Source organism: Musca autumnalis, unplaced genomic scaffold (assembly GCF_047663935.1).
Source record: "Musca autumnalis isolate F117 unplaced genomic scaffold, ASM4766393v1 scaffold_5, whole genome shotgun sequence".
Classification (NCBI taxonomy): Eukaryota; Metazoa; Arthropoda; class Insecta; order Diptera; family Muscidae; genus Musca; species Musca autumnalis.
Window position 1 is genome coordinate 38,495,430 of NW_027412088.1, and position 24,014 is coordinate 38,519,443.

General features: G+C 36.2%; 1 protein-coding gene and 1 long non-coding RNA gene across 2 annotated transcripts in view; one reads left to right on the top strand and one right to left on the bottom strand.

Annotated features, from left to right (window-relative positions):
* Sema2a (Semaphorin 2a) overlaps positions 1–24,014 on the top strand; it is a 491,368-nt gene that overhangs the window by 56,120 nt on the left and 411,234 nt on the right. The gene's annotated exons all lie outside the window — the stretch shown is intronic.
* On the bottom strand, positions 6,445–7,029 carry LOC141406151 (uncharacterized). Its single transcript, XR_012413324.1, has 3 exons — positions 6,916–7,029; positions 6,688–6,861; positions 6,445–6,621 (listed from the first exon to the last, which is right to left on the bottom strand). It is a non-coding gene; the product is annotated as an uncharacterized lncRNA (long non-coding RNA).

Genomic DNA, 24,014 nt, shown 5'->3' on the forward strand with positions numbered 1-24,014 from the left:
TTCCTATTTTAACTGGATGACCTTTGCAGGAATACCAAAATCATACATGGCTTGGAACACCTTTGAACGTATAGGGCTGTCGAATGCTGCTTTATAATCGACGAAAAGATGGAAGGTGTCGATCTGCATTTCTTGGGTCTTTTCCAGGATTTGTCTCAAGGTAAATATCTGGTCAATGGTGGATTTGCCAGGTCTAAAGCCGCACTGATAGGGTTCAATAATTTCATTGACCATAGGCTTTAGTCTCTCACACAATATGCCAGATACTATCTTATATGCAATAGGGAGCAGACTTATGCCCCTGTAATTGGAGCACACAGTCTTATCACCCTTCTTATGGACTAGACATAGGATGCTCACGTTCCAATCGTCGGGTACGCGTTCTTCCTGCCAGATGGTGCTAACTAGCTGATGCATACACCTTAACAGCGTGTCGCCTCCGGTTTTGAACAGCTCGGCTGGTAGACCATCTGCTCCTGCCGCCTTATTATTCTTTAGCCGGTTTATTGCTGTCTTTGCCTCATCTTGGCTGGGCGGTATACATTCAATACCGTCTTCTGGGATTGGATCTGTGGTATCTTCGCTGTCTTCACTGCTATCGGATACCAACAGTTTGGAAAAATGTTCTTTCCATATCTTGAGCACACTATCTGTATCAGTTACCAAATTACCTTGTTGGTCTCTGCAGGAGAATATGCCTGTACCAAAGCCATTAGTTTGATGCTTCACTCTTTGGTAGAATTTTCAGACTTCGTTCTGTCTCCTGTACATCTCGATTTGTTCACAAACCCGCTTTTCCATCTCTCTCTTTTTCCTGCGGAAAATACGTTTCTCCTCTCTCCTTTTCTCACGATACCTCTCTCGTGCGCTACGCGTTGCTACTGATTGTAAAGTAGCCCTATATGCCGCATTTTTCTCTTCTGTAGCAGCACGACAATCCTGGTCATAGCATGGATTCCTTGGTGGAGGTCTCTGGTATCCAAGTACTGATTTTGCGGCTGTTTGCATGGAGTGGACAATATTTTGCCATTGTGGTGATATGTTATCGGGACGAGAAGCGCTTTCTTAAGCAATTGGGTCAATTGAGTGGAATATGCTGTGGCTATCTGTAGTGCTTGCAGCTTAGCGATGTCCAACTACAGTGTTGTGTCTGTTCGCACTTTGTTTGCTACGTTTAATCTGGTACGTACCTTTGCTGCAACAAGGTAGTGGTCCGAGTCTATGTTTGCAACTCGGAACGATCGTACGTCCATGCATGTCTTCCATCTATCACAACGTGATCAATTTGATTTCTTGTTCTTTGATCTGGAGACAGCCAGGTGCCCTTATGAATATCGAGATGATTAAATCTGGTGCTGCTAACTACCATGTTTTTTGCAGCTGCAAAGTCTATCAGCCTCATACCATTGTCAGATGTTTCACTGTGGAGACTGAATTTCCCGACTGTTGGGCCAAAGATATTCTCCTTTCCAATTTTGGCATTAAAATCGCCTAGTATGATTTTAATGTCATGGGCAGGACAACGGTCATAAGTTTATTCTAAGCGCTCGTAAAATATATCTTTGATCTGTTCACGCAAATAAAGCTGATGTTGAAGAATTTTGCTTGTAATCGAACTGCAGCAAGTCTTTCATTCACTGGAGTGAAGTTGGATACCAGATGTTTTAACCTCCGACTAACTTCAAATCCACAACCAAACTCATGCTTTGGGTCATGGCAGCTATAATACAGTGCGTCACTTTTAGGTGTTGTTGTGACGCCTTTCCCGTTCCATCGTATTTCCTGTATGGCAGTAATGTCGGCTTTGTACTTTTCAAGTACATCTGCCAATGCGAAGATTGCACCTTCTCTATAAAGAGTGCGAACATTCCAGGTATAGATTCGCAGATCATGGTCCTTAAAAAGTTTGCGGGGGTCGTCAACTTTTGGGGGATTTGTTTTTCTTTTCTTTCGTTTTTTCATAGTAGGCTGTTTTTTTTCCTAGGGGAGGGTTACTAATCCGACGCCCAAACCCAAGGTTTTAACATTATTATGGGTAAACGCGCGGCACATGTTAGCTCACTACCTTTAACGGGTGTTAAAGGCAGACTTTGCCATGTTAAAACCGGTCAGGACCGTTGCTTGGTAACTTCCATCCCCTACGTCAACCAAAAAAAAGCAAGATTATTAGGTACGTAATAATCCCAAAAAAAATAAACAAAAACAAGTAAAAAGCGTTATGTTCGGCCGGGCCGAACTTTTCATACCCTCCACCATAAAATATTCTGAACTAAAATGGGATAATTAGTTTTCATTCTTGTCCCCAACTTTAAGTGAGTACGTTAAAATGTCAGATAATGTACACATAAAATGCTTCATTCGGGAGGTCCTTTTTTATGGTGCCTATATCTAACTGTTGACAATTGTTGGTGGGCTAGAAAATTGGGAGGTACTGTTATATAGAGGTTTTAATAGAACATGGGCCTATGTTGACAGTTTTTGATGGGAGCCTTTAATGTCAAATAACTCCTAATTCGGTTAAAAAATTTAGTTAGAATCCTCAAAATATCGAAAATCGGTACATAACGTGGGAACTTCAAATGTCATTAACAGCTAGTTCGGAGGTATCTGGGCTATACGAAAATATGAACTTAAATTAACAATTTTTGTTGCAGAATTTTTGTTGACTTTTAAATTTCAAATTACAGAAAGTTCGTCCAAAAAATAAAGCTAAGGTACGGAAAATCGGGAAGTTTGTTTTGGGGCTATACAAAAACATGGACCTACGTTCGGTTAAACATTTTAAGTAAAATCCTCATAGTACCGAAAATAGGGAAGTATCGTTACATTGGGGCTATGTTGAAAATTGTTGATGCAGATGTGTGGTGACCACTACAACATTCAAATGTCAAATTACAGTTAGTTCTGTTAAAAATTGTAGCTAAAATTTCCAAATTACTGAAAATTGTGAGGTACCGTTACATGGGAGCTATATCCGAACATGGACCTATGTTGACAATTTTTGATGGAGAGGTGTTGTGACCACTAAGAACTTCAAATGTCAAATTACTGCTAGTTCGGTTTAATATTGTAGCTAAAATCATCAAATTACTGAAAATCGGGAGGTACCGTTATATGGGGGCTTTCTTGACAATTTTTGGTGGAGAGGTGTGGTGACCACTAAGAATTTCAAATGTCAAATGTTCAAATTACAGATAATTCGGTTAAAACTTGTTGGTAAAATTCTCAAAATACCTGAAATCGGGCGGTAACGTTATATGGGGGCTATTCCAAAACATGGACCTATGTCCACTAGTTATATAAGTTTATTGATATTTAAGAACCCTAAATGTCAATTGATAGCTAAATCGGTCTGAAAATGTAGATAAAAACGTAAAGATGCCGTAAATCGGAGGTACAGTTATATGGGGGGCTATATCAAAATTTGGACCTAGGTCCACAACTTTTGTTATATAAGTTTAGTTACACTTAAGAATCCTAAATGTCAAATTATAGCTATATCGGTCTGAAAATGTAGCTAAAAACGTCAAAATACCGTAAATCGGGGGGTACCGTTATATGGGGGCTATACCAAAACGTGGACCTATGTCCACAAGTTTTGTCACATAAGTTTATTGACATTTAAGAACTTCAAATGTCAAATTATAGCTAAATCGGTCTGAAAATGTAGCTAAACCCGTCAAAATACCGTAAATCGGGGGTATCGTTATATGGGGGCTATACCAATACGTGGACCTATGTCCACAACTTTTGTTATATAAGTTTATTGACGTTTAAGAACCCTAAATGTCAAATTATAGCTAAATCGGTCTTAAAATGTAGCTAAACCCGTCAAAATACCGTAAATCGGGGGGTACCGTTATACGGGGGCTATACCAATACGTGGACCTATGTCCAACCCCTAAATTAAACTTTTATTATATAAGTTTATTGGCTTTTAAGAACCCCAAATGTCAAATTATAGCTACATCGGTCTGAAAATGTAGCTAAAAACGTCAAAATATCGCAAATCGGGGGGTACCGTTATGGGGGGGCTATACCAAAACGTGGACCTATGTCCACAACTTCTAATTTATAAGTTTATTAACACTTAAGAACCCTAAATGTCAAATTATAGCTACATCGGTCTGATAATGTAGCTAAAAACGTCAAAATACCGTATATCGGGGGGTACCGTTATATGGGGACTATACCAAAACGTGGACCTATGTCCACAACTTTTGTTATATAAGATTATTGATACTTAAGAACTCTAAATTTCAAATTATAGCTAAATCGGTCTAAAAATGTAGCTAAAAACGTCAAAATACCGCAAATCGGGGTGTACCGTTATATGGGGGCTATACCAAAACGTGGACCTATGTCCACAAGTTTTGTTACATATTTTTGTTGACACTTAAGAACCCTAAATGTCAAATTATAGCCAAATGACATTTAGGGTTCTTATGAAAATGTAGCTAAAAACGTCAAAATACCGTAAATCGGGGGGTACCGTTATATGGGGGCTATACCAAAACGTTAACCGATATAGCCCATCATCGAACCTGACCTGCCTGCAAACAAAAGACGCACTTTCCCAAAATTTCAGCGTTCTATCTTCATTTTTGTATATGCTAGAGTGATTACCACAGACGGACGGACGGACGGACGGACGTTCTTAGATCGATTTAGAATTTTACCCTGATCAAGAATATATATACTTTATAGGGTCGCAAATGATTATTTCAATGCGTTACAAACGGAAAAACAAACTTAATATACCCTCCATACTATGGTGGAGGGTATAAAAATTCAAACCTATTCAGATGACCGCTAGTGTATGTCCAAAAATTTTATTATATAAGTTTATTGACACTTAAGAATCCTAAATGTCAAATTATAGCTAAATCGGTCTGAAAATGTAGCTAAAAACGTCAAAATACCGTAAATCGGGAGGTACCGTTATATGGGGGCTATACCAAAACGTGGACCTATGTCCACAACTTTTGTTATATAAATTTATTGACACTTATGAACCCTAAATGTCAAATTATAGCTAAATCGGTCTGAAAATGTAGCTAAAAACGTCAAAATACCGTAAATCGGGGGCACCGTTATATGGGGGCTATACCAAAACGTGGACTTATGTCCACAACTTTTATTATATAAGTTTATTGACACTTAAGAACCCTAAATATCAAATTATAGCTAAATCGGTCTGAAAATGTAGCTAAAAACGTCAAAATACCGTAAATCGGGGGGTACCGTTATATGGGGGCTATACCAAAACGTAGACCTATGTCCACTACTTTTGTTATATAAGTTTATTGACACTTAAGAACCCTAAATGTCAAATTATAGCTAAATCGGTCTGAAAATGTAGCTAAAAACGGAAAAATACCGTAAATCGGGGGGTACCGTTATGTGGGGGCTATATCAAAACGTGGACCGATATAGCCCATCATCGAACTTGACCTGCCTGCAAACAAAAAACGCATTTTCCCAAAATTTCAGCGCTCTATCTCCATTTTTGTGGATGCTAGAGTGATTACCACAGACGGACGGACGGACGGACGTGCACAGATCGACTCAGAATTTTACCCTGATCAAGAATATATATTCTTTATAGGGTCGCAAATGAGTATTTCAATGCGTTACAAATGGAAAAACAAACTTTATATACCCTCCATACTATGGTGGAGGGTATAAAAAATAATTGATGATCGGTCCATTCGTTTTCGAGGTTTAGTTGACACCGCAGAACGCTTTGTTAAAAAAGGGGGTAACCCTCTAATGAGGTGGTCACTGAAAAAGATAAATAACATGTTCCTCTACAGCTGGCACCTTTATACATTTGAAGTTCTCGCTTTTAACAAATCAATCAGCATATAATATCGATATACACTTTGTAAACATTTTTTCTCACTCCAGTAATTTTAAAATTTGCTTCGTAATTTTTATGAACTAGGAACTACAAGTCGGGGTAACTGAAAAAACCATATAATTACTATTTGCTTTCAAACAAAAGTCAAGTGAAGTTTATTACATTCAAAGCAACTTAAAAAATTAGTTTTATAATTACCGCTACTTTAAAAATTCAAATATTTGAAGATAATAAGTAATGTTATTTTTTGGAAAATATGAAGAAAAATTCAGAAGTGTACGTATTAATACCAAAATTAAAAACCTTCTAATTTGAATGTTTTCTGTCGACTCTATCATTATATTTGTACTTGGATTTGACCATTTTTGGTCGCTCTCGTGACACTGTGCGATGTTGCCAAAATAGCAATACATACATTAAAAAATAATTACTTTGCAAAAACTTGCGAATTTTTTTCTTTTTAATCCCAATATTATACAACACGATTATGATATACACCTTGCCACTTTATTCGGTTATAAAATCCGTAACGATACTTTACGGAAGGCCTTTTAGGTAAGAAGAATAACTCTTCCATATATAATTTTCTAATTTTTTCTATCTCTGGTCTCTATATAATCATTAAAAACGTTTACATAGCCAACTTCTTCATAGGGATAACCTTCGAAAAATTTGCAAACATATTTATATGATCTATGGACAACGGGTACTGGATATTGATTAGGATCAAAGAAAAAATTTCTCACTGTTATTGGCTCCTATAAAGAGAAATAGTAATTTTTAATTTCTATAGAAATATTTTGCCAAAAAACTTGTAATCTTACGTTATAAGGACAGGAATGATTTATCGATGTATAAGCTGTTAACATCTTTTTAAAAAGGTTTGCATAAACGCCGAATGATGTTTTCCTATACATAAGACATATATTTGCTGTTATATTTACAAGATGTGGAACAAAGCGTCCGGCATCATTTTGATTGTATATCGCAAAGTTCACCTATAGGAAAAAACATGTTTACAAACGCATTAAATAAAATGTTGTAGTAGTTACAGTGATATTTCGCAATGGAATTTTAAAATCAAAATCCATATTAGCAACCGCTTTATAACGATTGACGGCCTTAATCCAGCAGCTGTGATTACGAACGTATTTTGGATTTGGTTTGCACTCAATTTTTCTAATCTTCAAATAGCGGCCTCCAGATATAAGCTGCAACCAACACAAAAGCAATATTAGACAAACATGATCATAAGCATTCTATATTACTTATATAGCATTAGTATAATATCGTTGATATTTTAAGACAATGTCTTCACTCTTACCTGCAATCCCAGAAGAATAACAACAACATATATTTGGTACTTTCCCATAGTTCCAGCCTTAACTACAATGTCAACTAGCAAGCTAATTAATTTAATGCTTCTATTTATAGGTTTTTCGGAGGTCAGATATGAAAATATGCAAATCGTCAACAATTTAATGTGTAATTTAAAATATATTATTGAGACATAACAACATAGTATGTTCGTATATACATATGTATTTTAATGTCTTTATAATTTTTGTTTGAAAACATTGGATTTTCCTATTATAATCAATTATATTTCCTATACTACAACAAAATGTGTATCATATTGAATAATAATTGTAAACAGCAGTATAATTAAAGTTCGTTGAAATATTATAGGTTCCAGTTTAGCATAATTAAACATACAAAGTTCATGGCTAAGTACTGCACTTGATTTTTTAAAGTCAAATGTTTTGATCACATTGCTTGATACCTGATTGCATTTCTATGTATTTATATTTGTGACTCCTTACTTCTTACTTTTGATCCAGAATAAAAGCGTAATTAAGAATAAATTTCCGTTAGATTCTTTGCTGTCTCTTAAAAAATTGGATATCATGCTTTTGGATATCGTTTTATGTCCTCAACCATAGTATGGAAGGTATTGCCAACAGCTCCTGTTTCAATTTTTCTTTTATCTGCACATCCGTAGCTTAACGCTGTACTTTCATCCGGTTTGGGCTTGGCGTCTGGTTAGTAACACTCCCACTATGAAAAAGCGAAAGAAAAGAAAAACAAACCCCTCTAAAGTTGACGACTCCTGCAAACGTTTTAAGGACCATGATCTGCGAATGTACACCTAGAATGTTCGGAAAAACGTCACAAAAACACCTAAAGTTGACGCACTGTATTCTAAAGGGTGTTTATTTAAGCTCGATAGAACTTGAAATTGTAAAAAATAACACAAAAAATTAAATTGTAATCAAAATTTTTTTTATTCGAAAGATCAATACGTGGCATTAACATTTGAAAATGATTTCGGGCATATGGGCACCGCGGCTGTTCCTGACGAAGTGCATTCTGGACGTCCAATTTTTGGCCACTTTTTCGAGCACTGCTGGTCGTATGTCACGAATAACACGAACAATGCTGGCTTCCAAGGCATCAAGTGTTGCTGGTTTATCAGCATAAACCAGTGACTTCACGTAGCCCCACAGGAAATAATCGAGAGGTGTCAAATCGCACGACCTTGGAGGCCAATTGACAGGTCCACTTCTCGAAATCAACTTATCGCCAAATTTTGATTTCAATAAGTCGATGGTTGCGTTCGCCGTATGGCACGTAGCGCCATCCTGTTGAAACCACATCTCATCCGGATCAATGTCATCCATATTTTCAAACAAAAAATTATTGATCATGGTGCGGTAACGATCTCCATTGACCGTAACGCAAGCTCCGGCCTCATTTTTGAAGAAATAAGGTCCGATGATGCCACCAGCGTGAAAACCGCACCATACGGTGCATTTTTCTGGATGTAATGGAGTCTGTAGGGTCTCTTGTGGATTGGTCTCACTCCATATGCGGCAATTTTGCTTATTAACAAGCCCGTTAAGCCAAAAATGCGCCTCATTGCTGAACACAATTTTGCGATAAAACAACGGGTCATTTGCCAACTGCTCTAGAGCCCAATCGGCGAAAGAACGACGCATATAATGGTCTCGTGGTTCAAGCGTGATTCTATTCATGATGATTTGTCAGAGTATACTGAAACAAATAAAAAAAGTTTCATCAAAATTTAATTTTTTGTGTTACTTTTTACAATTTAAAGTTCTATCTGGCTTAAGCTGCCATGACACAAAGCATGAGTTTTGTTGCGGTTTTCTAGTTGTTCGAAGGTTAAAACATCTGGTCTCCAGCTTCACCCCTCATGATTCAACCGAAGACAAGGACGAACAGACCAAGAATATATTCTACGAACGCCTAGAAGAAACATATGACAGTTGTCCTGCACATGATATTAAAATTATTCTAGGCGATTTTAATGCCAAAATTGGAATGTAGAATATCTTTGGCTCAACAGTAGAATATCTTTGGCCCAACAGTCGGGAAATTCAGTCTCCATAGTGAAACATCTGACAATGGAATGAGGTTGATAGACTTCGTAGCGGCAAAAAACATGGCAGTTAGCAGTACAAGATTTAAGCATGTCGGGCACCTGGCTGTCTCCAGATCAAAGAACAATAAATTAAATTGATCATGTTGTGATAGATGGAAGACATTCATCGAGCGTGTTAGATATACGATCGTTCCGAGGAGCAAACATAGACTCGAATCGCTACCTTGCTGCAGCAAAGATACGTACCCGTCTGAACGTTGCAAATAAAGCACGAACAGACACAAGACGGAAGTTGGTCATCTGTAAGCTGCAATCACAACAGATAGCCATAGCATATTCCACTCAACTGGCCCAATTGCTTAATGAAATCACTCCTCATCCCGATAACATAACAGCGAAATGGCAAAATATTGCCCACTCCATGCAAACAGCCGCAAAATTCATACTTGGATACCAGAGAAAAATGCGGCATATAGAGCTACTCTGCAATCAGTAGCAACGCGTAGCGCACGATAGTGGTATGGGGAGAAAAGGAGTGAGGAGAAACGTCTTTTCCGCAGGAAAATGAGGGAAATGGAAAAGCATCAAACTGATGGCTTGTAGGCTCATCCTCCTGTAGAACCAGCAAGGTAATTTGGTAACTGATACAGATAGTGTGCTCGGGAAAGAACATTTTTCCAAACTGCTGGTATCCAATACTAACGAAGACAATGCAGAAACCACAGATCCAATCCCAGATGATGGTATTGAATGTATACCCCCCAGCCAAGAGATGGTAAAGACAACAATAAACTGGCTGAAGAATAATAAGGCAGCAGCTAGCTATCACCATCTGGCAGGAATAACGCGTTCCCGACCATTGGAACGTGAGCATCCTATGTCCAGCCCACAAGAAGGGAGATAAGACTGTGTGCTCCAATTACAGGGGCATATGACTGCTCCCTATTGCATATAAGCCCAGCAAAAATACTCATTACAAATTGGCCTACTTTCTCATTATTTTAACGCGGGCATGTCATAGGGAGTAAGTACTTAGTTTTTGGCCACTAAAAAGTAGATAAATAAGTAGTTACTCCCTGGTTACGTCAAGTCGTCACTACTTATTTAAGTACTTATTTATTTACTTTTACGTGCCAAAAAATAAGTACTTACTCCCTATGACATGCCCGTGTTAAAATAATGAGAAAGTAGGCCAATTTGTAATGAGTATTTTTGCTGGGAGATAGTATCTGACATATTGTGTGAGCGACTAAAGCCTACTAAAGGCTTTGTAAGTTGACATTAACTGATACTCGGTTCTCAGTTAAAAGTGGAAAGAACCTCTCCGAAGTGTTTATTACGAAAAAAAAGTTTTCAGACAAGGACACGGCCTTCTCTTCAACATTCTGCTGGAAAAGGTCATACGAGACGCGAAGGTCAAAAGAAGTGGAACAATATAAACAAACAGCCATATGTTACTTGCTTATACCGACGACATTGTATCATGGGTCGATCGGTAAAGGAAGTAACTGGAATCTGCTAATGTCGGTCTGGCAGTAAACTGCGATAAAACTAAGTTGATGGTATCGACTTCTAATACGTCCACAGATCTCGCACCGTCTGTGAATGTTGGTACATACAATATTGAGGTAGTTAAGGACTTCGTCTACCTCGGCACCTCCATAAACACAACAAACAATATCAGTTATGAAATACGAAGAAAATAGTTTTGGCCAACAGATGCTACTTTGGGCTGAGTAAGCAGTTTAGGGATAAAGCCACACCTCGTCAAAGAAAAGTAAGACTTTACAAAACACTGATACTGGACGTGCTAATGTATGTTTCCGAAGACAGTGACAGTGCTTGGTGTCTTCGAGAGAAAATGTCTTCGAAAGATCCACGAGCCAATCTGCGTTGACGGCGAATATCGACGTTGTATGAACAACGAGATATATCAACTATACAACAACATCAATGTAGCTGAACGAATCGAGATACAACGATTGCGATGGCTAGGCCATGTCATAAGAGTGAGTGATGATGAACCCTCCAAAAAGACGTATAAATACGGGCCGCATGGAGGTTCACGCAGATCTGGAAGGCACAGGTTGGAGATCTTTTCTTACTTCGGCTAATTGAACAAATGTTCTGCACAAAGCCAACTAACTAAGTATTCCTTATTGACCGTATGACTTTGTGGCAAGAATTCATAATTCACCACGCCATTGCAGTCTGAGAAGAAATATGAGCAAAACCGTCAAATTTGTTCAACTTCACGCACTTTTTTTCATCTTCTGGGTCTTTCAGAAACCAGTTACACCAAAATTAAGCATGCGTTTTGCTCATAGTAGACTCGACCAACGCCACTGTCAATGTTTCAAATATTCTTATTAAAATGCACAAGGAAATTTGAAACTTCACTTTTTACACAAAACATATTACAGTTTATTTCAGTTATCGACTATATCGTTGTTACGAAAGTTGTATGAAGTAGTTGACATAATTACGGAAGGAAATGACGGAGAGAAATCGAATCGATTTCGAAAAGAAATAGGACATTTTTTTCTTCTGAATCTGCGTACATATTTCTGAACGATTTCTGAATAATGTTGTTGAATATCGAAGAAAACAATTTTCCTCTGTCGCTTTTTTATTGAAAAATTTTTCTATGTTATGTTTTTTATTCGAAGATTGTAATTTCAAACGTTTGTAATGATTTTCACTGTTGTTATAATTTTGTAGTTATAGTAGAACAATTGGTCGGTTTCAATACTGCAAAAATCTACTAATTTTTATTCCCTTAGCATTTATGCTAACGAAGGTATATACACTTTCATGCGGGCAAAATGTGCCTAATCGAAATAATGGTTTTAGACCCCAAGTATGTTTGGACGAAATATGTTTCAGACAATTTGGAGTCTATTGAGCAATGTCCGTCCGTCTGGATGGAGCGCACGATGATTCTCGAAAGATGAACGGATTCGGTCCAAAATTTGGCTTTCGTAATACTTTGTCCAAACTTAGTTCAAATTCGAAGATGGGTTATATCGGTTTTTTGCATCAAGGCTTTAGGTCTTTGGGGGCCCAGAACCGTGAAATTGGAAGTAACAGGGAAAAACGCCGGGATAGGTGTCTCATTATTTTTCGTCTGCGGTTCAAAATATGGTTAATTTTCCCCTGACTCAAAAAAATTACACACAGTGTAATTTAAAATTTTCTAATTTTTCTAAATTCTTTAAAATTTGTCAGTACAATATTTCCTTTGAATCAGTGTGAAAAATTTCTTATTTTACCAAGAAAAAAAAATTAAATAAAAAAATTGTTTTGTAGTTTTATTTGGGAATTTATCTGGTCAATCTTATCTCGGTCACAAAAAAAACTTAATTTAATGCTGGTACAATAATTACTGAGCCATTTTGAAAATGGAAGATGAAGCTGTTGTTAGGATGTTAGATAAATTCCTAACTAAAACAACAAAATAAATTTTAAAAAAATTATTTTTTGTTTTTTATACCCTACACCACTATGTGGTAAGGGGTATTATGTGTTGTATGTAAAATACAAAAGGAAGCGAGATAGACCCATAGTTCCTTCTAGGGATATACATATAATCACTTTCTGAGTCGATTTATGCATGTCCGTCCGTCCGTCCGTTCGCAACATACAGGTCGCATTTGTTGACCGATTTCGCTGAAAGTTGGGGAATACCATTTTTTTAGCCGTCGGAAGATCAAGTTCGAAGATGGGCCATATCGGTCCAAGTTTTGATATAGCCCCCATATAACGGTACCTCCCGATTTAAGGTATTTTAAGGATCTTAGCCGCATTTGTTGCCCAAACCAGCTGAAATTTTACATTTGAGGTTCCCAATGGCCGCGAAATTGCTTCACTAAAAATTGTCAAGATAGGTCCACGGTTCGGTATAGTCCCCATATAACGATACCTCCCGATTTAAGGTATTTTATGGATCTTAGCCACATTTTTTGTCCAAACTAGCTGAAATTTTACATTTGAGGGTCTCAATGGCCGCGAAATTGCTCCACTTAAAATTGTCAAGATAGGTCCACGGTTCGGTATAGTCCCCATATAACGATACCTCCCGATTTAAGGTATTTTAGGGATCTTAGCCACATTTTTTGCTTGAACTAGCTGAAATTTTACATATGTTGTTCCCAGTGGCCACGAAATTTCGCCACTTAAAATTGTTAAGATAGGTCCATGTTTTTTTGTAGCCCCCATATAACGGTACCTCCCGATTTTAGGTATTTTAACGATTTTCCCCAAATATGGCTCCAATTTGCGTATTGGTATGTATACTAATTATTCCATTTTTACATATTTCGACTGGTGTAGGGTATTACATAGTCGGCCCCGCCCGAATTTGGTCTTTTCCTACTGGTTTTTTTTTTTTTTTTTTGGTAAAATAACACTGTGCAACATTTTCAAGGTAATTTTGTGCAAACAATTTCATATGCGGTTTTTATGAAAGTACAGACGCAGTAGACAAAAACCATATTTGGATTTTGTTTTGTTAGAACGGGTTCGGATTTTATGGCCCTATCTAAACATTGCTAAATATTGACTTTTTAAAGAAAATAGGGACTATATCTTTGAAACCAATACGAATCTCTTCATGACATCCGCAGCAAACTTGTAGATAAGAACAAAAAGAATGTATTTGGAAACATAATGAACACGAATTACCTCATTTATTGCCTCAAATTTTATAATATATCTAAAATGTCCGTGATTTGTATACATATATTTCGCAGCGTATCTCCAAAACAGTCAAATTTTTCTTAATGTTATCTTTGGGAAAAATATTCACTGGAATTTAACACAACGCTTCAGAACATATCATTGTTGTAAAATGCCTCTATCGCGTTATTTCTAGCATATAATTTAATTTTTAGCATATAAATATACCAACAAATTATTGAAATTTCAAATATGAGAATAAACAGCCCGTCCACACGGGATGAAATATGTTTTGTAGAAAGAAATACATGAAATACCGCCTAACCAACATTAAATAAGTGTTTTACAGTTTCAGAATATTCTGAAGAATTGCCAAGGACATTATTTGGAAAGTTTTTGCGAATGGCTACTTGGTTCAACTCTCAATAGTTTGACAGTTACTGACCATAATTCCAGAAATTATGCAATCTTTCCTATAGTTTATCAATTTTGATGCGCTATATGCGGTTTTTCGTAGTTCGTATGCCAGATATATGTATTAGTTCTACAATATTGCTGAAGACCGCAAATTCTTATTAGTTTCTGAGATAATGCACGAATCAATTAAAAAAGGGTCGTTTTAGCCCGGTATAGATGAGGTCATAAAATCCAAACCCGTTCTAAAAACACGAAACCCAACTAGGAGTTTTGTAGTCTTAATATGTACTTTCAGAAAATGCCCACTAGAAGTTGTTTGCATGTTCAGTGTTGCACAGTGTAATAAACGATTCACAATGGTAGAAAAGAAATGTTGCAATGACAAATTTAAACAAAAAAAAAAAAAAAAAAAAAAAAAAAAAAATAGAAAAAATAGTAGTTATTCGAATCCCGCTACCAAATAGGACTTACAACTTTTGTAGCTACTGGTAGTTTAATGTAAAAAAATTGACGAAAATCGAGGAGTAAAGGATGGATAAAAATTTATTTTAAATATTAAAACGCAACATTTTTTTCTGTTTTTATAGGATAATGGCAAAATATACAAAACAAAAGAAAAAGATATCCACTATTTGGGCCAATAATAAAGAAGATATGAATATTTCTTTGCACATAGTTTTAGAGAATTCGATTTTTTCAAGGCGCGATATCTCTAAGACCGTTAGTAAAAAATTTGAAAATATACTGAAATGTTTTGCGGATTTTGTAGAGAACGGTCGTGTCTGCTAAAAATCGGAAAGTGTAATATTCTTTTCTCATATTTACGTTGGTCGTGTGATTTTGTTTCGGTTCTTTGTTGTTATTTTCTTACAACGAACTAAAAACCTAGACAATTTATACACGAGTTTAAATCGTACACAACAATGGCCCCAGCGGCCAAGTCATTCCCAATGGCAATGAAGAAATCAGCGAGACTTAATAACAACAGGTCTCGTCCTGTTCCTCTAAACACATTTTTAAATATTCCAACCACCAGTGCTAATCGCTTTAGCGCTTTAGCCGTTCCTGATGACATGGAATTAGAACAGGAGGCCAACACTGCCCCAATAAAACCAGCTAAACCACCACCAATAGTGGTTGAGTCTACTACAACTTTGCTTGAAGTACAAAATCTGCTAGGTAAAGATTCCGTGTATAAACGTACATCAATAGGAACAAAAGTATTCCCGCCAAATATGGAATTGTATGAGAAATATAAAAAACTACTACTTGAAAAAAATATCGAGTTCCACTCCTACAATCCCAAAGAAAACCGTCTATATACCATATTCCTTTATGGTCTGCCAAAGCTTAGCACCTCCGATATTAAACAAGAACTAGAAGAGTATAACCTATCACCTACTCAGGTTACGGAAGTTATCACGCGATACAGCTCCCCGAGCAATGCAGTTTATAAAGTACAATTCGTCAGAAAAAATTTCAATCCTAAATCTTTACAAAATGTCAAGACTATTTGCAAGATTATAGCAACTTGGAAGAAATATAAATCCAAACAGAGAGACAATCCGACTCAATGCTGGAATTGCCTAATGTATGGGCACGGCGGAGAGCACTGTAATCGCAAGTCTGCTTGCATGATATGCGCCCAACAGCATCAAAGCACTGAGTGTCCACTCACTAAGCAACAAAAAACACCTGCAGTTTTCTCGTGTTTTAACTGCAAGAAACAAGGGTATGATAGAACAGATCATTCCGCGAATGACATCAACTGCCCTTTGCGTTCGCAATATTTGGAAACTAGAACCAGAGCAACAAATAAAAATAGCAGACGTAACAACAATAAACAACAGACGTCAACTATGTTTTCTCCCGCAATGTTCGCTCCTATGGACAACAACAACAAAAACAACAACCATAATTATGGTACAGTTTCGTATGCAGGTCAACTAAACGGCCGCAATGATATGTTTACCATCGATGAGCTCTTCGATATTTTTACAAAAGCATTAGGCGACCTTCAAAGCTGTACAACAAAAATTCAGCAAATACAAGTGGTGATGTCTATGGTTAAACATGCTTATGGACTTCCATAGATCTAACTTGATTAACGTACTCCATTGGAATGCCAATGGTATTACGAATATATGTCATGCGCGACAATTTGAATATTTAATCGAGAAAGAAAATATTCATATTGCTTGCGTCAACGAAACCCATCTCAAATCCATCCACAGACTTACATTCAAAAACTACATTATATATCGCAACGACAGGGACAACTCAAGAGGAGGTGGAGTTGCGATTTTCGTAAGAAGAAATATCAGGCATAAACTTTTACCTTTATGTTCCACTCAACTTATTGAAAATCTCTCTGTAGAAATTTCAATTAATAACAAGTCTGTTATTATTTCATCAGCATATTCGCCCAAATACGCGTCTTCGTTTTGTAATGATGTGAAAAAGTTAACAAATCATGACAAAGATTTTCTTGTTTTGGGAGATTTCAATGCCAAACACATATCATGGAATTGTACTACCAACAACACCGCAGGAAATGTATTGTACAATCTCCAATTAAATAGTAACTTTTTTGTCTTTCATCCTGTTAATCCTACATATTACCCTTACCAACATAATCGTAACTCTTCAGTCATAGACATCATTTTAAGCAATTCAACCCTTGACTTAACTGTTGATGTTCTAGACTATGAAATACCCTCCGACCACCGCCCCGTTATATGCTCTATTACAAATTCAACTACTAACTATCTGGATTGTAGTCGTTACAATTATAAGTTAACAAACTGGGCCTTATTTAAAAACATTATTGATAGCAGTATTACCAACCCATCCTTATCATGCCACAATACACATGAAATTGATAATGAAATTAAAAAACTTGTGGATCTTATCACGTATGCTTGCTGTGAATCAACACCAAAAATTTGCCATTCGAACAAATTTGAATTTTCGGATGTCCTCGTCAAATTAATTAAAGAAAGAAAAGTTCACAAAAGACGAAGCCAAAGAGCTGTTAACGAACAGGAAATCAATTTTCACGAGCAATGTATCAAGCTACTCTCCAATATGATAAACAATAAAATAAAAGAAGAAAGGAATAATAAATGGAACACAATGCTCTCTAAAATTAGATCCGGTGACAAATCATTCTGGAGTATAAGTCGCAGATTGCGAGGAAAACTACAAAATAAAGTTTGTTCTCTAGTTAAAAATGGTAGGAAAATAGTCACAGATGATGAAAAGGCTGAGCTATTAGCGGACACGTTCATGTCTGCTAACAACCTCACAAGCAGTTACAAACACTCTATCGACAAAACAGTAAATTCTACGTACAAAACATTTATGAATGAAAACAACTTACCTGATTTACAAACGTCCATCACTTCGTTAGACGAAGTCTCCGCCATAATTGGAAATTTAAAAGCAACAAAGTCTCCTGGCTTGGATAATATCCCAAATAATCTAATTAAAAATCTTCCGGTCAAAGCTGTGAAAGTACTCGTATCTATTTTAAACTGTTGCATAAACCAACAATATTTTCCTGCACACTTTAAAACAGCTAAAATCATTGCAATCTCAAAACCAAACAAGCCTAAAACAGATCCTTCCAGTTATAGACCTATCAGCCTACTCAGCAACATAGGCAAAATTTTTGAAAAAATTATACATAACCGAATTACAGAATTCGCGGCTACTAACTCAATAATATCAGAAAGACAATTTGGATTTAAACCCGAACACAGTGCCATTCATCAAGTCAACCGCATTCGAAACGTAATTCTTCAAAATAAAAACAGACGATATTCAACGGGGCTTGTCCTATTAGATATCGAGAAGGCGTTCGATACAATATGGCATAAAGGCTTAATCTACAAGTTAATTCAAGGCAATCTACCTTCATATCTTTGTAAACTCATAGCCAGTTTTCTACAAAACCGCTCGTTTGTAGTAAACGTAAATGGAATTTTGTCCTCGCCTAGAACAATCCCTAACGGGTTACCTCAAGGGTCAATTTTGTCTCCGCTATTATACTCTATATATACCTCCGATTTCAAACCACCTCGGTATATAGATATAGCTTACTACGCTGACGATACAGCTGTAATTGCGTCGAGTAAAACTACTAAATCATTGATGTCGAAAATGGAAAAAGGATTTAATGCTTGCAAAAAATATTTTTACAAATGGAAAATTAAAATTAATCCTCTCAAAACTCAAGCTATAGTATTCCCCTATAACAACTCTCCTAAAAGACTTCCTAATCGGAACCTGCGCCTGGGAAGAGATATAATTACAATTCAAGAAAGTGTCAAATATCTCGGTGTTATTCTTGACAAAAAACTGAATTATGGAAAACATATTGAAGAAACTCGTAAAAAGGGACTGCAAGTAATTCGAACTCTTTGGCCCATGTTAAGTAAGAAATCTCATCTCAACCTGAACAACAAAAACTTACTTTATAAAAGTGTTATAAGACCAATTCTTATTTATGGCTGTCCTATATGGTACAAAGCAGCAAAAACGCACATTAAGAAGCTTCAAATTCTGCAAAACAAATGTCTTAAAATAATACATAACAAACACTGGAGATACTCTACAGATTTAGTACACAGATCCACCAAATATGATAAAATAGTCGACTTCATAAATAGAATTAATAATAAATATTTTGAAAGAATTGAAAATTCTACTTATCCTTTGACAAGGGAATGTAAAGAAATAGCTTAACTTATGCACTAAAAAATTATCAAACTGAAAATTGTATGCTTGTGACTTTATTATGTTAACATAATAAGTCTATAAGCATATGTATTTTCACAATTATTTGAATTATATATATTATTCATATAAAGGTTTTCCTATTTTCCTTTAAAACGGTTCATTTAGCCAATACTCAGTTTTTAAGATATGTACGATACCTTTGTATTAAATTGCTGAAATATCTTTTGATAAAATCCCAAACTATGTATGTATTTGTAAACTATTATATGTAAATAAAGATGAAATTTATAAATTGAAATTGAACAATACAGCAAAAAATAAGGAAATCAAAACCATTTTTTAAAAAGTGTCCGATTACACTCATCCCCATGTATATTTTTCATCGGCAAATTCATACGTCCAAAAAGAGCCATAATATCAGAAAACCCCCGTTATTCACAATTATTGGAGGAATCGATTTTGTTTGCTTACAGGCTTAGATTATCCATCTGTCAACATAATCGACTGATACTTTTTTACCTGGTTCTCTACCCTTGTCCCAAAAGTAGTTGTAGTAAGGCTGAAGGTATACAAAATTAAGTGATTTGACCTAGTCGCATTTCGGAATAACTATAATTTTGCCCTAATTACGCAAACTTTTATTTACATAACTCTTCAATATTTCCCTCTTTGTTAATCACTTCAAATATAATTGACTTCAATTATGAAAACCCATATCAAAAAAGTTAATTCTAATTTTGATTACAATCCAACAATCCAATCTAACGGTGAATAATAACACTTTCCGCTTAAACAAAAATGATAAATGATATTCAATGCTTTATTGTTAAAAAAGTTGCAATCATCATTAATTTCAATTTATAAATAAACAACAAAAATCACACAACAAAACACTCAACTTTTCGCTTCCAACTTCCCCGTCCCTTAGCTCATTCCCTAATATTCTAAATGATGCTAATCATTATTTCGATTATTTAACCTATAAACCATTAAGTATCACCAGCACTGCACTAAAAAAATAACTGAAATCCTCTTCAAATATCAAACCACAAAAGACAATAGCTTAAAGAACAAAAGGCCAACAAGCTGGTGGTGGTGGCGAGAAAGTGAAGAAAAAAACTAAACCCCAAATGGAATAAACCACCAGTTAATTCCCAATTCTCGTTATCCCCCCCACCACAATCATAAGGGTATAGACTATGTCCAGGGATAATGGTCACAAATGGCATCACAATCATCATTAAACCCCTGCCCTCTTCTTCACAGCTAACGCAAAGAAAAACACTTCGAAGATGCCAAATCTTCAAAAAGAAAATTATTTATTTGTTTCTAAGCAAAAAGGTCATACCTTAATTTATATTACTTTATTACGATGATATGTTTGGCATAATGTCTTTCTGCGACTGTTGCTGATACCGACCGCACTGTTGCTTCCTCACCACAAAAGAATGTCATCGTCATCTTCATTTTTTGTTGTTTATCTACCATTTGTATGGTTGTTTGCTTTTTAAGACAAAACACTGAGGAAATCTTAGCAAAAGTGTCAATTGTGGAATACACCAGATTTCCTTTTTTACTATACCCTACATTAGCGTATGGTAGAGGTACTACGTTTGTTACAATATTTGTAGCTTATAAAAATATAGGTAAATTGATAATGATCACAGTTATATTAAAAATCACAGTTTCTGAAGGTCCCAATTCTAAATTTTTAATGTTTCTTAACTGTTTCCCATGTATTCTTTATTGATGTTTCTTGAGTCCTTGTTTGCTCTTGGATTTCTAAATATAAATAAAGCTTTGAAAACAATATTTTGTAAAATTATTATAAATTTTAAGCACATTCAAACCGAAAACCTCTCTATATGGCGTAGTGTATATCCAATTCGACTCAGTGAACTCAACGTCATTGTTAATTGTTCATCTCTTCCCTTAGCCAAGCAACACAACAACTGGTTACAACTTACTGTTGAATGTTTACGCACACTGTGGACAAAAGCTTTCATCCATCCTCTTGTGCTGCAACCCCCATGTGATGTTAACAGAAAAACAACAGCAAATGGAAAACCTAATGAAATGATAAATATCTTTTGCTTTGACCCAAAAGTATGAACATTTATCAATTTATCATTTGCCTACCAAGATGAAAAAGCTGACGATAATAATGTTGGCCTTTTTGCATTACCACTGCCCTCAACTGTAAATGAAAAGGAAATGTTAATTTGAAATAAATATGTATATAAGAAAACAAATGAATGATATAATATTTGAAAAGATAATAATTTATTTTCATTTTCAATTCATTACTAAATAATTTCCGACAAAATATTCTTTGTTTATGTTTATGATAAGGACGTCATTAACTTTTAAGTTCTTAAATAAAGAACAAAGAAATCTCTGTATTGATGAAGACAAATATTGAAATTATGTTTAGTGGTTTTTATACCCTCAGCGTTTAGACTAAAGAGGGTATATACAGTTTCATAAGAACAAAATTTGTGTCATCGAAATAATGGTTTTCGACCTCAAAATGTTTGGACGAATACGTTTTAAACAATTTGGAGTCGATTTAGCACTGACCGTCCGTTTTTCTGGCTGGAGCGCACGATAACTGACGAACGGATCAGCTGATTCGGTTCGAAATTTGACCCTCGTAATATTTTTTTCAAACTAAGATCAAGCCCGAAGATGAGCTATATCTGTCCACTCCTTCAGGTAACTCCCTCACAAAATACCCAGTCCCATGGAAGCGGGTTCTTTCGTACCGGATTGACCCGAAACCAAAAGTGTTACGGCCAGCAGCTGCCAACCAAACATCATATATATGCTGCTACAACAACAAAAGTTTCAAAAATTTTACATACGATTCCTCTTGAAGGAAGTAACTGATTGCATCTTTACTTTGCACATCAGGTTCGAATATGAACTTTATGCCTCAAATCCTTACAAAATTACGTACAAGGTGCAGATTAAGGCCTGTTCTCGGATCCGTTTGTAACACATCGAAATATTCGTCGGAGACCCTATAAAGTATATATATTATTGATCAGCATAAAATTCTATGTCGATTGGACCATGTCCGTCCGTCCGTCAGTCCGTCCGTCTGTCTGTCGAAATCAAGATCCAGCTCGCAATTTTTAAGATAGAGAGTCAAAATTTGGTACAGAAGTTTTTATTACTTGCAGGATGGTTGGTATTGAAAATGGGATATATCGGTCCACGTTTTGATATAGCCCCCATAGAACGGTACCTCCCGATTTTCGGTATTTTTAAGGTTTTAGCTTCATTATCCTACCAAAATGGCTGAAATTTGGTACATAGTCTTCATTAGGGGTATAAAACTTTCCCCCAGAATTTTGTCGGTATCGCTCCACATCTTCATATAGCCCCCATAGAACGGTACCTCCCGATTTTCGGTATTTTAAAGGTTTTAGCTTCATTTTCACACCGGAATGGCTGAAATTTTGTACTTTGTCTACGTTGGGGGTATAAAACTTTCCCCCAGAACTTTGTCGGTATCGGTCCATGCCTTCATATAGCCCCCATAGAACCGTACCTCCCGATTTTCGGTATTTTTAAGATTTTAGCTTCATTATCCTACCAAAACTGGCTGAAATTTGGTACGTAGTCTTCTTTAGGGGTATACAACTTTCCCCCAAAATTTTGTTGGTATCTGTCCATACCTTCATATAGCCCCCATAGAAGGGTACCTCCCGATTTTCGGTATTTTAAAGGTTTTAGCTTCATTATCACAACGAAATGGCTGAAATTTTGTACTTAGTCTACGTTGGTGGTATACAACTTTCACCGAGAACTTTGTCGGTATTGATCCATGCCTTTATATAGCCCCCATAGAACGGAACCTCCCGATTTTCGTAATACTGAAGATTGTGACGTCAATATCCAACCGAAATGGCTGTAATTCGTCATTTCGCCTTTAGGGGTATACAACTTTCCACCAGAATTTTGTCGGTATCTGTCCATACCTTCATATAGCGCCCATAGAACGGTACCTCCCGATTTTCGGTATTTTTAAGGTTTTAGCTTCATTATCCTACCAAAACTGGCTGAAATTTGGTACGTAGTCTTCTTTAGGGGTATACAACTTTCCCCCAAAATTTTGTTGGTATCTGTCCATACCTTCATATAGCCCCCATAGAACGGTACCTCCCGATTTTCGGTATTTTAAAGGTTTTAGCTTCATTATCACAACGAAATGGCTGAAATTTTGTACTTAGTCTACGTTGGTGGTATACAACTTTCACCGAGAACTTTGTCGGTATTGATCCATGCCTTTATATAGCCCCCATAGAACGGAACCTCCCGATTTTCGTAATACTGAAGATTGTGACGTCAATATCCAACCGAAATGGCTGTAATTCGTCATTTCGCCTTTAGGGGTATACAACTTTCCACCAGAATTTTGTCGGTATCGGTCCACACCTTCATATAGCGCCCATAGAACGGTACCTCCCGATTTTCGGTATTTTTAAGGTTTTAGCTTCATTATCCTACCAAAACTGGCTGAAATTTGGTACGTAGTCTTCTTTAGGGGTATACAACTTTCCCCCAAAATTTTGTTGGTATCTGTCCATACCTTCATATAGCCCCCATAGAACGGTACCTCCCGATTTTCGGTATTTTAAAGGTTTTAGCTTCATTATCACAACGAAATGGCTGAAATTTTGTACTTAGTCTACGTTGGTGGTATACAACTTTCACCGAGAACTTTGTCGGTATTGATCCATGCCTTTATATAGCCCCCATAGAACGGAACCTCCCGATTTTCGTAATACTGAAGATTGTGACGTCAATATCCAACCGAAATGGCTGTAATTCGTCATTTCGCCTTCCAAGAGTTATAAAATATTCCAGAAGAGTATTATCAGTATAGGTCCACGTCTTCCT